At 51.3% G+C, this 15933-nt stretch overlaps 1 protein-coding gene across 1 annotated transcript in view; it reads right to left on the minus strand.

Moving 5' to 3' along the window:
* Nucleotides 1-15933, minus strand: part of LOC142312950 (uncharacterized) — a 93345-nt gene that overhangs the window by 37869 nt on the left and 39543 nt on the right. The window lies entirely within an intron of this gene.

Raw genomic sequence — 15933 nt, forward strand, 5'->3', positions numbered from 1 at the left:
ACCCAAAAAATTCTTTATTTTAAATTAAAGACAAAAAGCAGGCTCTTTCACCACTTTATTAACCCCCAAAACATGCCAGCTGGTCGAACGTAATCCATACGAAGTCCCACGACCCTTACAGCACTGCTATATCTGAATGCACACAGAGCGGCCATAGAACATGACCACCTGCTGTGATGTTCAGGCAGTGACAGAAGTGAGCCGCGCGAAGAGCGGTGATGTCACTCCGGTGATTTGCAGTCACATTTGGATGACTCCAGTTGTGGTCGTGGCTAACCTGAGTGACATCACCGCGGATTGCGCGGCTCATTCAGTCTTTGCTTGAACATCACAGCGGGCAGTCATGTATTATGGTGGGCGCTGTGAGATTCAGATGTAGCAGTGCTTGTAAGTGTCGTGGGACCTCGTGTGGATTACGTCAGACCTGCAGGGGAGTTTTTTGGGTTAATAAAGTGGTGAAAGAGGATTTTTTTGTCTTATTTCAAATAAAGGATTATTTTGGTGTTTGTGTTTAATTTCACTTACAGATTAGTGATGGGGGGTCTCATAGACTCTTCCCATTACTAATCTAGGGCTTAATGGCAGCTGTGGGCTGCCATTAACTCCTTATTATCCCGATTGCCACCGCACCAGAGCAATCAGGAAGCGTAGGGTAAAGTGCCGGGACTGTCACATCTAATGGATGTGGCAATTCCAGGTGGCTGCAGGCTGATATTTGTAGGCTGGGGCGCCCAATAGCCATGGGTATTTCCAGCCTCAGGATAAAATGCCCCCAGTTGTCGGGCTTTATCTGTGCTGGGTATCACAATATGGGGGATTCTACGCCAATTTTTTAAATTTATTTTACTGTACGATATAGACCGCCCACAGGTGTCTGTGATTGGAAGGGTCAGACACGCTGTCACTCAGCGTGGGGGTTCGTCTAACTGCAACCAATCACAGACACCGGTGGGCGGGTGAAGCAGTACATATTCAATGAAGGTAGTGGGAAGTGAATGACTGGCTGCGGGAGCAGTGTGACAGCCGCCCTAGTGAATTGTTAAGTATGAAGCTCTTGCTCCTACCTCTTTGCGTCGGATTCTGGGCCCCATAGACTTTATGTAGGGTCCGGCTTCTGGCGAGATACCAGGGATCAATCCTCCACCGACCCTGTGTCTGTGGGGAATTGATCTGCCTGCCAGTCCTTCGAAATGCAAGGACAAAACGCAAAAAGAAATGACATGCTGCATCTTGGCTGCGTCCATAAAAATGCAGCCAAAAAAAGATGCACTGTGTGGACAGCAAAATAGAAATCGCATAGACTTTGCTGGGGGAAGGAAATGCATTCATTGCACTGGCTGCCCATTTATCACAGGATCCAATTCAAATTGCTTGTTCTCACCCACAAAGCTCTCCACAGTGCGGTAGCCCCCTACATCTCCACCCTTATCTCCATCTATTACCCCAGCCGTTCTCTACGCTCTGCAAACAACGTTTGACTAACATACCCACTAATCCAAACCTCCCACTCCCAGATCCAAGACTTCTCCCAAGCTGCACCAATCCTCTGGAATGTTCTACCCCAAGAAGTTAGGACAAAACACAGTTTATTCAGCTTTAGACATTCCCTAAAAACACATCTTTTTAGGTTGGCCTATCACACTACCTAGCCAAACTAAATTCACATAGTCCCTCTACGACATCTCAGAACATAACTCCCCGTGAAACTCCACCTCACCCAAAAGCATCTCAAAGTTTTGGCTCACTGGTCCAGGCAGCCATTATCTATCCCCTATTTCTTTGAGATGGCTAAATTGTCATTGTAAATAAGAACTTACACCTTGTCCCCCCCACCACATTGTAGATTGTAAGTTCTCACAAGCAGGGTTGTCTTTTTTTCTCTAATAACTGTATTTTCTATAACTGTTACTTGCTTGTATATGAATCTCTGAATTGTAAAGCGCTGCAGAGTATGTTGGTACTATAGAAAACGATTTTTTTCTGATTATTAATTATTATTATTATTATTATTATTATCTGCTATATATTTGAGATAACCAAAAGAGAGCAACCATTATTTTGTGTGAGGCAGAAAGAAAAGGAAAGAAAGAGAGAGATAGAGAGCTCCTTCATACCTCTATAGCATCAGCCGACCAACACAGATCCACATTTCCAGACTGAGGAAACTGGTCCAGGAGGTCGGTGGTATGTGCCGGGTTCATCTGTATCTACAGCAAGAATGAGGATAAGTCAGGATTTATTTATTAGCCAGAGGTGTGGAGGGGATGGCGGCATTGTTACAATACTAAACTATGTGGGCGAGGATGCCAGCACTGTGTGAACATTATATTAATATTTGGACAGTGACACAATTTTCGCGAGTTGGGCTCTGCATGCCACCACATTGGATTTGAAATGAAACCTCTACAACAGAATTCAAGTGCAGATTGTAACGTTTAATTTGAAGGTTTGAACAAAAATATCTGATAGAAATTGTAGGAATTGTACACATTTCTTTACAAACACTACACATTTTAGGAGGTCAAAAGTAATTGGACAAATAAACCAAACCCAAACAAAATATTTTTATTTTCAATATTTTGTTGCGAATCCTTTGGAGGAAATCACTGCCTTAAGTCTGGAACCCATGGACATCACCAAACGCTGGGTTTCCTCCTTCTTAATGCTTTGTCAGGCCTTTACAGCCGCAGCCTTCAGGTCTTGCTTGTTTGTGGGTCTTTCCGTGTTAAGTCTGGATTTGAGCAAGTGAAATGCATGCTCAATTGGGTTAAGATCTGGTGATTGACTTGGCCATTGCAGAATGTTCCACTTTTTTGCACTCATGAACTCCTGGGTAGCTTTGGCTGTATGCTTGGGGTCATTGTCCATCTGTACTATGAAGCGCCATCCGATCAACTTTGCAGCATTTGGCTGAACCTGGGCTGAAAGTATATCCCGGTACACTTCAGAATTCATCCGGCTACTCTTGTCTGCTGTTATGTCATCAATAAACACAAGTGACCCAGTGCCATTGAAAGCCATGCATGCCCATGCCATCACGTTGCCTCCACCATGTTTTACAGAGGATGTGGTGTGCCTTGGATCATGTGCCGTTCCCTTTCTTCTAACTTTTTTCTTCCCATCATTCTGGTACAGGTTGATCTTGGTCTCATCTGTCCATAGAATACTTTTCCAGAACTGAGCTGGCTTCATGAGGTGTTTTTCAGCAAATTTAACTCTGGCCTGTCTATTTTTGGAATTGATGAATGGTTTGCATCTAGATGTGAACCCTTTGTATTTACTTTCATGGAGTCTTCTCTTTACTGTTGACTTAGAGACAGATACACCTACTTCACTGAGAGTGTTCTGGACTTCAGTTGATGTTGTGAACGGGTTCTTCTTCACCAAAGAAAGTATGCGGCGATCATCCACCACTGTTATCATCCGTGGACGCCCAGGCCTTTTTGAGTTCCCAAGCTCACCAGTCAATTCCTTTTTTCTCAGAATGTACCCGACTGTTGATTTTGCTACTCCAAGCATGTCTGCTATCTCTCTGATGGATTTTTTCTTTTTTTCAGCCTCAGGATGTTCTGCTTCACCTCAATTGAGAGTTCCTTAGACCGCATGTTGTCTGGTCACAGCAACAGCTTCCAAATGCAAAACCACACACCTGTAATCAACCCCAGACCTTTTAACTACTTCATTGATTACAGGTTAACGAGGGAGACGCCTTCAGAGTTAATTGCAGCCCTTAGAGTCCCTTGTCCAATTACTTTTGGTCCCTTGAAAAAGAGGAGGCTATGCATTACAGAGCTATGATTCCTAAACCCTTTCTCCGATTTGGATGTGAAAACTCTCATATTGCAGCTGGGAGTGTGCACTTTCAGCCCATATTATATATATAATTGTATTTCTGAACATGTTTTTGTAAACAGCTAAAATAACAAAACTTGTGTCACTGTCCAAATATTTCTGGCCCTGACTGTAATATATATATATATATATATATATATATATATATATATATATATATATATAAATTTTGCTCTTATCTTGCAGTAATGTCCCCATCCTTGTCACCTTGTCCTGTCCCCTTCTTATAGTAATGTGCCTCATCCTGGTCCCCATCCTGTAGTAATGTGCCCATCCTAGTCCCCTATAAGATTGTTCTCATCCTGTAGTAACGTGTCCATACTTGACCTCATCCTGCAGTAATGTGCCCCATCCTGGTCTCCTTGTAGAAATGTCCCATCGTGTAGTGGCCAGAGTCCAGCGCTTGACGTCATATCACTACGTCAGCTGCTGGCTTGTGATTGGCCGGTGGCTGCCTTAGGCCAGAATCACACTTGCTAGTGCCTCGCGCGAGTCTCTCATTGACTCACCCGGCATGGCCGCACACTCACCGGACAGGAGTGTCTCAGCTGCATAGAGATACATGCAACCGACCCGCTCCTGTCATGGGAGTGTGCGGCCAAGCCGGGTTCTATCATGAGAGACTCGCGCGAGGCACTAGCAAGAGTGATTCTGGCCTTTGGTATAGTTCTGCAGAGAGCTCTGTGCGCAGTGCCAGCAGGTAATTGAAATTAAATAATGTCCTGACTACTGCGGCCCACAGACCTCGTGATGATCGCGAAGGAGACTGAGGGACTACATGTGGCCCGAGTGTTTGAGACCTCTGGTGTAGGGGATGGCAGTGCTTTGGAACATTATCCTGTGTGAGGGCGGAAAGGGGTTGGGGGTTCAGGGCGGAATGGGGCCGAGGACTGAGGGCGGAGAGGGGTAGGGGACCGAGCACACGAAAGGGGCAGAAGACCGAGGGCAAAAAAAGGGCCGAGGACTGAGGGCAGGAAAGGAGCCGAGGACTGAGGGCAGGAAAGGAGCCGAGGACTGAGGGCAGGAAAGGGGCCGGGGACCGAGGGCAGGAAAGGGGCCGAGGACCGAGGGCAGGAAAGTGGCCGAGGACCGAGGGCAGGAAAGTGGCCGAGGACTGAGGGCAGGAAAGGGGCCGAGGACTGAGGGCAGGAAAGTGGCCGAGGACTGAGGGCAGGAAAGTGGCCGAGGACCGAGGGCAGGAAAGGGGCCGAGGACCGAGGGCAGGAAAGGGGCCGAGGACTGAGGGCAGGAAAGGGGCCGAGGACCGAGGGCAGAAAAGGGGCCCGGGGACCGAGGGCAGGAAAGGGGCCGAGGACTGAGGGCAGGAAAGGGGCCGAGGACTGAGGGCAGGAAAGGGGCCGAGGACTGAGGGTAGACGGGTTTCCTCACTTCCGGCCTCTCATAGTTGGGGCGTCTGTATCTATCAGAGGAAAAGGAACAAAAACCTCACGATTCATAGAAATCAGCGAGAGAAAAACCGCAAGAAAGTCTCAGAGCTGAAGGGGTTAATGCCCCCTGCCCCAGTAATGGGGAATCTCCACATACCTCCTCCTGCAGAGCCGCACACTAGATATATGGCTGCTCTGTGCTTCCAGGACCTGTGATGATGTCACATGGAGGGGAGGAGTCAGGGGGTGTCACATGATCAGCTCCTCAGTGTATGCAGGACTCTGCTGTGCTGGGTGTCATGGTGCTGGATGAGGGGAAGGTTATGTGTGGGGTCAGGAGGGGTTTACAATGTGGATGGAGCGGAGCCGTGTGTGTACGAGGTGTACGGAGCGGAGCCGTGTGTGTACGAGGTGTACGGAGCGGAGCCGTGTGTGTACGAGGTGTACGGAGCGGAGCCGTGTGTGTACGAGGTGTACGGAGCAGAGCCGTGTGTGTACGAGGTGTACGGAGCGGAGCCGTGTGTGTACGAGGTGTACGGAGCGGAGCCGTGTGTGTACGAGGTGTACGGAGCGGAGCCGTGTGTGTACGAGGTGTACGGAGCGGAGCCGTGTGTGTACGAGGTGTACGGAGCGGAGTCGTGTGTATACGGAGTGTACGGAGCGGAGCCGTGTGTGTACGGGTTGTACGGAGCGGAGCCGTGTGTGTACGGGGTGTCCGGAGCGGAGCCGTGTATGTACGAGGTGTCCGGAGCGGAGCCGTGTGAGTACGAGGTGTACGGAGCGGAGCCGTGTGTGTACGAGGTGTCCGGAGCGGAGCCGTGTGTGTACGAGGTGTCCGGAGCGGAGCCGTGTGAGTACGAGGTGTACGGAGCGGAGCCGTGTGTGTACGGAGCGGAGCCGTGTGTGTACGAGGTGTACGGAGCGGAGCCGTGTGTGTACGAGGTGTACGGAGCGGAGCCGTGTGTACGAGGTGTATGGAGCGGAGCCGTGTGTACGAGGTGTACGGAGCGGAGCCGTGTGTACGAGGTGTACGGAGCGGAGCCGTGTGTGTACGAGGTGTCCGGAGCGGAGCCGTGTGTACGAGGTGTACGGAGCGGAGCCGTGTGTGTACGAGGTGTCCGGAGCGGAGCCGTGTGAGTACGAGGTGTACGGAGCGGAGCCGTGTGTGTACGAGGTGTACGGAGCGGAGCCGTGTGTGTACGAGGTGTACGGAGCGGAGCCGTGTGTGTACGAGGTGTACGGAGCGGAGCCGTGTGTACGAGGTGTATGGAGCGGAGCCGTGTGTACGAGGTGTACGGAGCGGAGCCGTGTGTACGAGGTGTACGGAGCGGAGCCGTGTGTGTACGAGGTGTACGGAGCGGAACAGTTTGTTTAAAAAGTGTATTTATAATCGCTTCTATGTGTGTTTATGGTGTTCACAGAGCATAACCTAGTGTTTGTGTATGATGCCTATACAATGGGCCTGTGTGTGCGCAGGAGGTGTAATAATAATTTTTATTTAGCGCCAACATATTCTGCAGCGCTTTACGATTCAGAGGGGACATGTACAGACAATATGAGACAATACAAAATAACAAAGTTCAGATCAGGGCTGTGGAGTCGGTAAGCCAAACCTTCGACTTCGACTCCGACTCCTCAAATTCTCTTGCACCGACTCCGACTCCGACTCCTACATATATTGCTTATAGTTAGGTGAAAAATTTATTGTAGTACATGAATATGTGTATGTGAACATCAGACATTTAATAATTTTTATGATACAATAATCAAGATATTTGGATAGAACATAAAATATATTTATTGGAATACAACTTTAGAACACAAAACTGTAATAAATTGTAAATATGTAATACACTATGTAATATACAGTAGATTACATATATATCTTGTGTGTGTATATACACTATATATATATATATATATATATATATATATATATATTTTACATATTTACAATTTATTAGTTTTTTGTGTTCTAAAGTTGTATTCCAATAAATATTTTATGTTCTATCCAAATATCTTGATTATTGTATCATAAAAACAATTAAATGTCTGATGTTCACATTGTACTACAATAAATTTTTCACTTAAATATAAGCATTATACTAAATGTTATTATTTAGTAAAATATTCAGCACATTCTGCATTGCACTCCTGTCCCCAATTTATTATATATTTTAGGAGTCGGAGTCGGTGCATTTTATACCGACTCCGACTCCGACTCCACCAAAATGAGCTCCGACTCCGACTCCGACTCCACGACTCCGACTCCACAGCCCTGGTTCAGATACCAAGAGGAGTGAGGGCGCTGCTCATAAGTTTACAGTCTATGAGGAAATAGGGGAGGCATAAAAGGTGAATGGGGGAGAAAAGTGTGACGCCCTGGCAAAACCAGGTAGTCACAAAAGTGTACATCCTCCTTGTTACCACCAGAAACCCACAGTCAGGTACAACACACAGCCATAAAAGCCTAGCAACCCCCTCATAATAATAAGGGCACACCAGTGTGCGGGATCAGGCGGATGAGAACGCCCACCTATGGGTTCTGAGGTGTCAGAAGTGGGAACACAACAGTGGAGTCAAGAACAGAACACAGTAGACAATTGAAGCTGACAGCTGAAGTGTGGAGGAGATGTGTAGTGAAGTCAAGTGCTGACAGCAGTGGAGTCATGGGTAGGGGTCCCTGGACTACCTGGCTAGGTGGCAGACAGTGGACGGGGCCACAGGTGATGGAGATCCGGTCGCGGGAAACCTTAAGTGGACCGGGGCAGGGTTGTAGCCCGCCAGTGCCGACAGCGGGAATCCGGTCCGGAGGCCGTGCACAGACTGGGTTCCTGAACCCTAGGACGAGGAAGGTTGCAAGCCCTCTTGTTAATTAACCAGCAAAGGACGAGGTTTCAGGACTTGTTCTCCCGAAGCCCAGAGAGCGAAATGGAAGCCCAGCGCGGGGGATAGGGTGTCCGTCAGAACCCACAGAGATCCCAAGGGTCAGACTTTGCGGGCCACAGCTCCCAAATACATACAAAACCGGGAGTGGACTTCTCCGTTCCATGCAAAGTCGTCCAACAGGAGAGACAAACATAACGTGCAGAAGGAAGGGACACCTGTTCACTAACTGGGGTGTGGGACCTGAATACACCCTCCAATGGCAGCCAATCACTGGCAACTTGGTTTACCACTGGACTTGTGTTAAATTATTGAACTGTGAGAGTACACCATTGACCCCCAGTCCAATCCGGAACGCTCCTCCAGCAGACATCACTCCCGTGTACCGGCACAGGGCCCCGGGACTACATTTCCCTACCCGTGGCGGGGATCCCATCTAGCTGCCCCGTTCAACCAGCCCCGGGCACCCCATAACCAGGCAGCGGCGGTGTCACCATCCCTCACCGCAACCCACGGGTGGCGTCACAGACAATTCTCCCTGTACATAACCCCCTTTTCCGACGGTTGTGAGGACGGGCGGCCGTGCGAGCCTGGGTCCAGTCACCACTCAAGCCGCAGCAGCGAACCCGGATCCGAGCGGGCCCCAGGACAGCGGCCCCTGCCAGCAACAACCCGAACCTGGCATCACGAACAGGATTCCTACCCCATCTGTAGACTTTGATGACATGCGCCTTGATTTGAATTCTGTGAACTATTGAAAAATTTTGAACTGCCGCCATCTTTGGTGCCAAAACAACAACACCAGCACCTTCTTCCCCGAAAAGGGCGCGAAGTTGAAGCCCGCCCCCTAAGAGCGCGGGCAAAACCCGGTGACTCTCAAAGCAGGAAGTGCAAAGGACAGTGGGTCTCGCGAGATTACTATTGAAAACCAAGGGGGAAGGTGAAGGAGTGGCATTTAACCAGAACTGTACAGGGAAGTGCAGGGACACCAGGACTCTGCAGAAACCCATTCCTGGACACAAACGCAGCAAGATGTCACAGCAGGCCGCAGCCTGGCCCTGAGCATGGCTGCAACGGTGATGACGTTGGCTCCGGCAGTCCGCCCAGCCGCAACGGTGATGACGTCGGCTCCAGCAGTCCGCCCGGCTGCAACAGTGATGACATCGGCTCCGGCAGTCCGCCCGGCCGCAACGGAGGCGACCCATGACCTGAAGTCTACCCCAGTAGCAGCGCCAACTGCTCCCAAGTACCCCGTCTCGGCTGTGGAGCAGCCTGAGTGCACCTGCAGAGAGGCGGAGCAGGCCACCAATCGGTGGGTCCCATGTCAGTATGAGAGGCCAGTCGTCGCCGGCGCCGAGGGCATCTGAAAGAGCCTGGCTCCTAAGCAGGAAGCAGAGCACCGAACCCGTGCCCCATACTGGGAGGCACTGCAACAGTAAGCTACCCGAATGTTCTATTGTACAAGTTAAAAGTTACAAGATGACTGTTTAAGGACTGCACCCTTGTTGAACGTCCTCATGTTCCGTGAGGAGGCCATCTGGATTCCCAGGTGGAGGGTGGCAGGAGAGTTAAAGTTAAAAAGTTGAAGAAAGTAGCTGCAAGGGGAGCTGCGTTGGCAGTGGTTGTAAAATGTTGTTCTATGGACTTGGTAGCGGGACTCGGCTACCTCTTTTCTCCAGGACAGTTTCGTAACGTTAAAAATGTTTGGGTTTTTTTATGTGCCTTCCCTCCAGGTAAGGAAATGTTTTGAAATGGTTTACTTGTTATCTTTTTCAATTGCAGAAGCAGAAAAATAAACGTCGGTGGCCGGACAGCCCAAGGAAGGGAGGTGTTTTACCAAGGGGGTGTGTGACGCCCTGGCAAAACCACGTTGTCACAGAGCCTGCACAGATCCACCAAAATGCAGGCTATTCTCCTCCTTGGCACCAACACAATCCCCACACAGATATACACCAGCCAATCAGGCCCTACTTACCCCCTCCCCAGGAAAATGGGAGGGATCGAGAAGAGCTTGGGAAGTGACAGAGCAGAGTTTAGCTTCCGTTTGGCCGGTAGTCAGTGAAGAGCTGACAGGAGGGAGTTGGAGCTTGGTAGTCGGGGTTGGAGCCCTGGACTACCGGACTAGGTGGCAGTGAGGGCCACAGGCACGGAGATCCGGTCGCGGGGAACCTGAGGCCGACTGGGGCAGGGTTGAAGCCCACCGGTGCTGAGAGAGGGGATCCGGTCTAGAGGCCGTTCAAGCGGACTAGTCCAGACAAGAAAGAGACAGAGAGTGTGGAAGAAAGGGCCCCTGGCTGTATATCTGGGTGTGGGACCCAAAAACACCCACCAAAGGTGACCGGCCATTGGCAATTTGGTTTACAATACAGACTGTGTGTGGTTACTGACCATCCAAATCAGTAGCTCATCCAGCACCACGACAACCGAACTGAGGTTCCTGCTCCCTGCAACCTCTCACAATACTATGGGCCCCAGGATTACACCTTCCCTACCCGTGGAGGGGATCCTACCTTGCTGCCCCGCTCCATCAGCCCCAGGCACCCACATACAAGGCAGCGGCGGTGTCACCATCCCTCACCGCAACCCACGGGTGGCGTCACTGACAAAGACTCTATCCCCTGTAAATAACTCCTTTTCACTCGTGGGCGACGGACGGCTGCGCAAGCCCTGGATCCGGCTGCAACTCGAGCCACAGCAACCACCAGGATCCAAGTGTCTCGAGCGGCCCCCCGGTTGTGATCTGTCTCCCGCCCACGACAAAAGCTTGTCATATATCGTCCAGTCATCGATTTAATAGGGGATTCAAAACCAGCTGCGTGGACCGGTCACCAGCCAGAATTTATACAGGTACAGAGTGTAAAAAAGTACATGAAGAGGAAGAAACCAGAAGATACAGGGGACAAGAATTTTATGAAGGGCAGAAAGGGACTAGATTAGATGAGGGAGGTGAGGTGATAGGCTAGTCTAAAGAGATGCGATTTTAGGGCCAGCTTAAAGGTGTGGATGTTTGGAATTAATTGAATTGTTCTAGGTACTGTGTTCCAGAGCATAGGTGCAGCTTGTGAGAAATCTTGAAGATGGGAGTGGGAGGTTGGAATTGTTAAGGATGTCAGTCTTAGGTCATTAGCAGAGCGGAAGACAAGGGTGGGGTGATAGACAGAGATGAGGGAGGAGATGTAGTGTGGTGCGGAACTGTGGAGCGCTTTGTGAGGGAGAGTAATAAGTTTATGTTGGATTCTGTAGCGGATAGGCAACCAGTGCAATGACTGGCACAGAGCAGAGGAATCAGTGGAGCGGTTGGAGAGGAAAATGATCCTGGCTGCTGCATTCAGGATGGATTGGAGAGGGGAGAGTTTAGTAACAGGGAGACCAATTAGTAAAGAATTACAGTAAGCCAGGTGAGAATGACCAAGAGTGATAGTAAGAGTTTTTGCAGAGTCAACGGTAAGAAAAGGTCAAATTCTAGAGATGTTTTTGAGGTGGAAGTGACATGAACGAGCCAGTGAACGAATGTGGGGAGTGAAGGAGAGATTGGAGTCAAATATAACCCCAAGACAGCAGGCGTGCTGCTGGGGTGTAATGGTAGAGCCACACACAGACATGGTAATACTGGGTTTGGAAAGGTTAGGAGAGGGAGGAAACATGAGGAGTTCAGTTTTTCACAGGTTCAGTTTTAGATAGAGGGAGGACATGATGTTGGAGACAGCGCACAGATAATCGCTAGTGTTTTGTAATAATGCAGGGGTGATGTCAGGAGACGATATATAAAGTTGGGTGACCTCAGCATAGAGATGGTACTGGAAACCAAATCTGCTGATGGCTTGTCCAATAGGGGCCATGTATAGAGAGAAAAGGACAGGGCCGAGAACTGAACCCTGAGGAACCCCGACCATAAGGCTGGGGCCACACGGGGATTACTGCGACCCCCTTGCATGACACTCGGCTCACGTTGGCAGTACAGCAGAGCCGAGTGTCATGCGAGTGTCACTGCGACTGAGATCCGATTGTGCGAGCAGACTTCAGCTGCAGGGGGCAGGCCGGCACTGAGGAGAGGTGGACCTGCACTGCCGAGGGGCGGGCCGGCGCTGCGGAAGGGAGGGAGGGAATTATCTCCCTCTCTCCTCCGTAGCCGGCTATTGCCATTTTCGCCCTGCACTCGCGGTACACCGGTGTACTGCGAGTGCAGTGCGATTTTTTTTTTTTCTCGCCCCATAGACTTGAATGGGTGCGAGAGAAAGAGTCTCACATTACAGTCGCAGCATGCTGCGATTGTTTCCTCGGTCCGATTAGGGCTGAGAATCGCTCATGTGTGCTGACACAGGCTAATATTGGTCCAAGTGGAATGCGATTTTTTTATCGCACTCCACTTGCAGCGATTTTCATGCCGTTTGTCTCAGGCCTAAGGGGAAGAGGAGAGGAAGAGGAGCGGGCAAACGATACAGTGAAGGAGCGGTCAGAGAGCTAGGAGGAGAAACAAGAAAGAACAGTGTTCTTGAGCCCGATAGAGCGGAGCATAGTGAGGAGGAGCTGGTGATCCACAGCATCAAATGCAACAGAGAGATCCAGCAGAATTAGCAGGGAGTAGTGACCGTTAGATTTAGCTGTTAGTAGATCATTAGAGATATTAGTAAAAGCAGTTTCAGTAGAATGTAAGGAGCGAAAACTGGATTGTAGAGGTTTGAGGAGAGAGTTATGTGACAGATAGCGGATAAGACGGGACTGGACCAGGCATTCCAGGAGTTTGGAAATGAAGGTGAGATTAGAGACTGGTCTATAGTTAGCAGCACAGATTTGGTCCAGGGATGTTTTTTAAGTAATGGGTCCATGCTGGCATGTTTGAAGGAGGGAAAGACACCAGAGGAGAGAGAGAGAGATTGAATATTTTAGTTAGGTGAGTGGTGACAGCTGGGGTGACAGATTTAAGGAGATATGAGGAAATAGGGCAAGACGATGCAAGAAGCCTAGTAAGTTCTTCTTTTGTGACCGGATCAAAGGATGAAAGTGAGCTAGATGAAGTGTAGGAGGACAGACAATGTATGGTGTTATGAGGCTGTGATAACATTTCCTGGCTTATATGGTCAATTTTTTTCTTTAAAATAATTGGCAAGGTCTTCGGCACTGAGGTTGGTTGGTGGTGCCAGAACTATGGGTCCGAAGAGGGAGTGGAAAGTATCAGAGTTGTTTAGGATTGTTGGCTAGAGAGGTGATGAGTGTGTTCAAGTACGCTTGTTTGGAGAGGTGAAGGGCAGCCTTGTATGTTGTGAGCATAAACTTATAATGGATGAAATCAGCGGCTAGATTGAATTTTCTCCACAGACGTTCAGCGCACCTGGAGCACTGCTGGAAGAAACGTGTTTCCAACGTGTGCCAGGGCTGCTGCCATCTGTGCTGAGTTGCTCTACGTGTAGCAGGAACAGCCTCATCCAGGGCGTTCTGCAAATTCAGTCAGAGGTGTAGGGACCTGGACCATGTGTGTGCAGAAGGTGAAGGGAGCTGGACCGTGTGCGCGCAGGAGGCGTAGGGAGCTGGACCGTGTGCACGCAGGAGGCGTAGGGACCTGGACCGTGTGCTCGCAGGAGGCGTAGGGAGCTGGACCGTGTGCTCGCAGGAGGCGTAGGGAGCTGGACCGTGTACTCACAGGAGGCGTAGGGAGCTGGACCGTGTGTGCACAGGAGGCGTAGGGAGCTGGACCGTGTGTGCGCAGGAGGCATAGGGAGCTGGACCGTGTGCGCGAAGGAGGCGTAGGGAGCTGGACCGTGTGCGTGCAGGACGTGTAGGGAGCTGGATCATGTGCGCAGGAGGCGTAGGGACCTGGAATGTGTGCGCGCATGAGACGTAGGGACCTGGACTGTGTGCGCGCAGGAGGCGTAGGGACCTGGACCGTGTGCGCGCAGGAAGCGTAGGGACCTGGACCGTGTGCGCAAAGGAGGCGTAGGGAGCTGGACCGTGTGCGCACAGGAGGTGTAGGGAGCTGGACGGTGTGCGCGCAGGAGGCGTAGGGAGCTGGACCGTGTGCGCGCAGGAGGCGTAGGGAGCTGGACCGTGTGCGTGCAGGAGCCATAGGGAGCTGGACCGTGTGCGCGCAGGAGGCGTAGGGAGCTGAACCGTGTGCGCAAAGGAGGCGTAGGGAGCTGTACCGTGTGCGTGCAGGACGTGTAGGGAGCTGGATCATGTGCGCACGAGGGGTTGGGAACTGGACTGTGTGCGCGCAGGAGGCGTAGGGACCTGGACCGTGTGGGCACAGGAAGCGTAGGGACCTGGACCGTGTGCGCGAAGGAGGCGTAGGGAGCTGGACCGTGTGCGCACAGGAGGCGTAGGGAGCTGGACGGTGTGCGCGCAGGAGGTGTAGGGAGCTGGACGGTTTGCGCGCAGGAGGCGTAGGGCGCTGGACCGTGTGCGCGCAGGAGGCATAGGGACCTGGACTGTGTGCGCGCAGGAGGCGTAGGGAGCTGGACCGTGTGTACTCAGAAGGCGTAGGGAGCTGGACCGTGTGTGCGCAGGAGGCGTAGGGAGCTGGACCGTGTGCGCACAGGAGGTGTAGGGAGCTGGACGGTGTGCGCGCAGGAGGCGTAGGGAGCTGGACCGTGTGCGCGCAGGAGGCGTAGGGAGCTGGACCGTGTGCGTGCAGGAGCCATAGGGAGCTGGACCGTGTGCGCGCAGGAGGCGTAGGGAGCTGAACCGTGTGCGCGAAGGAGGCGTAGGGAGCTGTACCGTGTGCGTGCAGGACGTGTAGGGAGCTGGATCATGTGCGCAGGAGGGGTAGGGAACTGGACTGTGTGGGCACAGGAAGCGTAGGGACCTGGACCGTGTGCGCGAAGGAGGCGTAGGGAGCTGGACCGTGTGCGCACAGGAGGCGTAGGGAGCTGGACGGTGTGCGCGCAGGAGGTGTAGGGAGCTGGACGGTTTGCGCGCAGGAGGCGTAGGGCGCTGGACCGTGTGCGCGCAGGAGGCATAGGGAGCTGGACCGTGTGCGCATAGGAGGTGTAGGGAGCTGGACCGTGTGTACTCAGAAGGCGTAGGGAGCTGGACCGTGTGTGCGAAGGAGGCGTAGTGAGCTGGACCGTGTGTGCACAGGAAGCGTAGGGAGCTGGACCGTGTGTGCGCAGGAAACGTAGGGAGCTGGACCGTGTGCACGCAGGAGGCGTAGGGAGCTGGACCGTGTGCACGCAGGAGGCGTAGGGAGCTGGACCGTGTGTGCGCAAGAGGTAGATAACCACTACAAGACATAATCTGTCTAGAGATTACAACCCCCAATGTTCATCTCGCACTCATGAACAACTACCCAAACTGTCATCACTAAGGTTTGGTTCGAGCTCTCATCTCCATCCTCCGATGACAGAGACAGAGCTGCCTCCATTTCAGTTCAGGTAGACTGAGAGGCTGTTTCCTCCATTTTATCTAAGGTAAACTGAGAAAGTCAGAGTCGCTTCCATTTTATCTGTACTTGCTACTGTGGGGACATTTTACTGTGTGGGGGTGTCATGTATGTACTTCTCAGCATGTGACGTGGGGTGCGCCTGCACGGGTTAATATAAATCATTTCACTCAATCTGGCATTCAATCTCTGTTTAAAGCTGAAAAGCGAATGTAGGTAACACCCCGACATTGTCCATACACCCCGACACCGTCCACACACCCCAGCTACACAACACACTGCCACCACTCATTAACCACAAGGCGGAATGAGTTTTCAGAATATACACTACTGTCTGACAATCAAAAAGGTCACACACTCTCTAAAAGGCTATAGAGTCTTTACAGTATACAAAGATCAAACTAGTTAAAACTTTTAACCCTTTGTTGACGG

The sequence above is a fragment of the Anomaloglossus baeobatrachus genome, chromosome 5 (assembly GCF_048569485.1).
Source record: "Anomaloglossus baeobatrachus isolate aAnoBae1 chromosome 5, aAnoBae1.hap1, whole genome shotgun sequence".
In the NCBI taxonomy this organism is placed as follows: Eukaryota; Metazoa; Chordata; class Amphibia; order Anura; family Aromobatidae; genus Anomaloglossus; species Anomaloglossus baeobatrachus.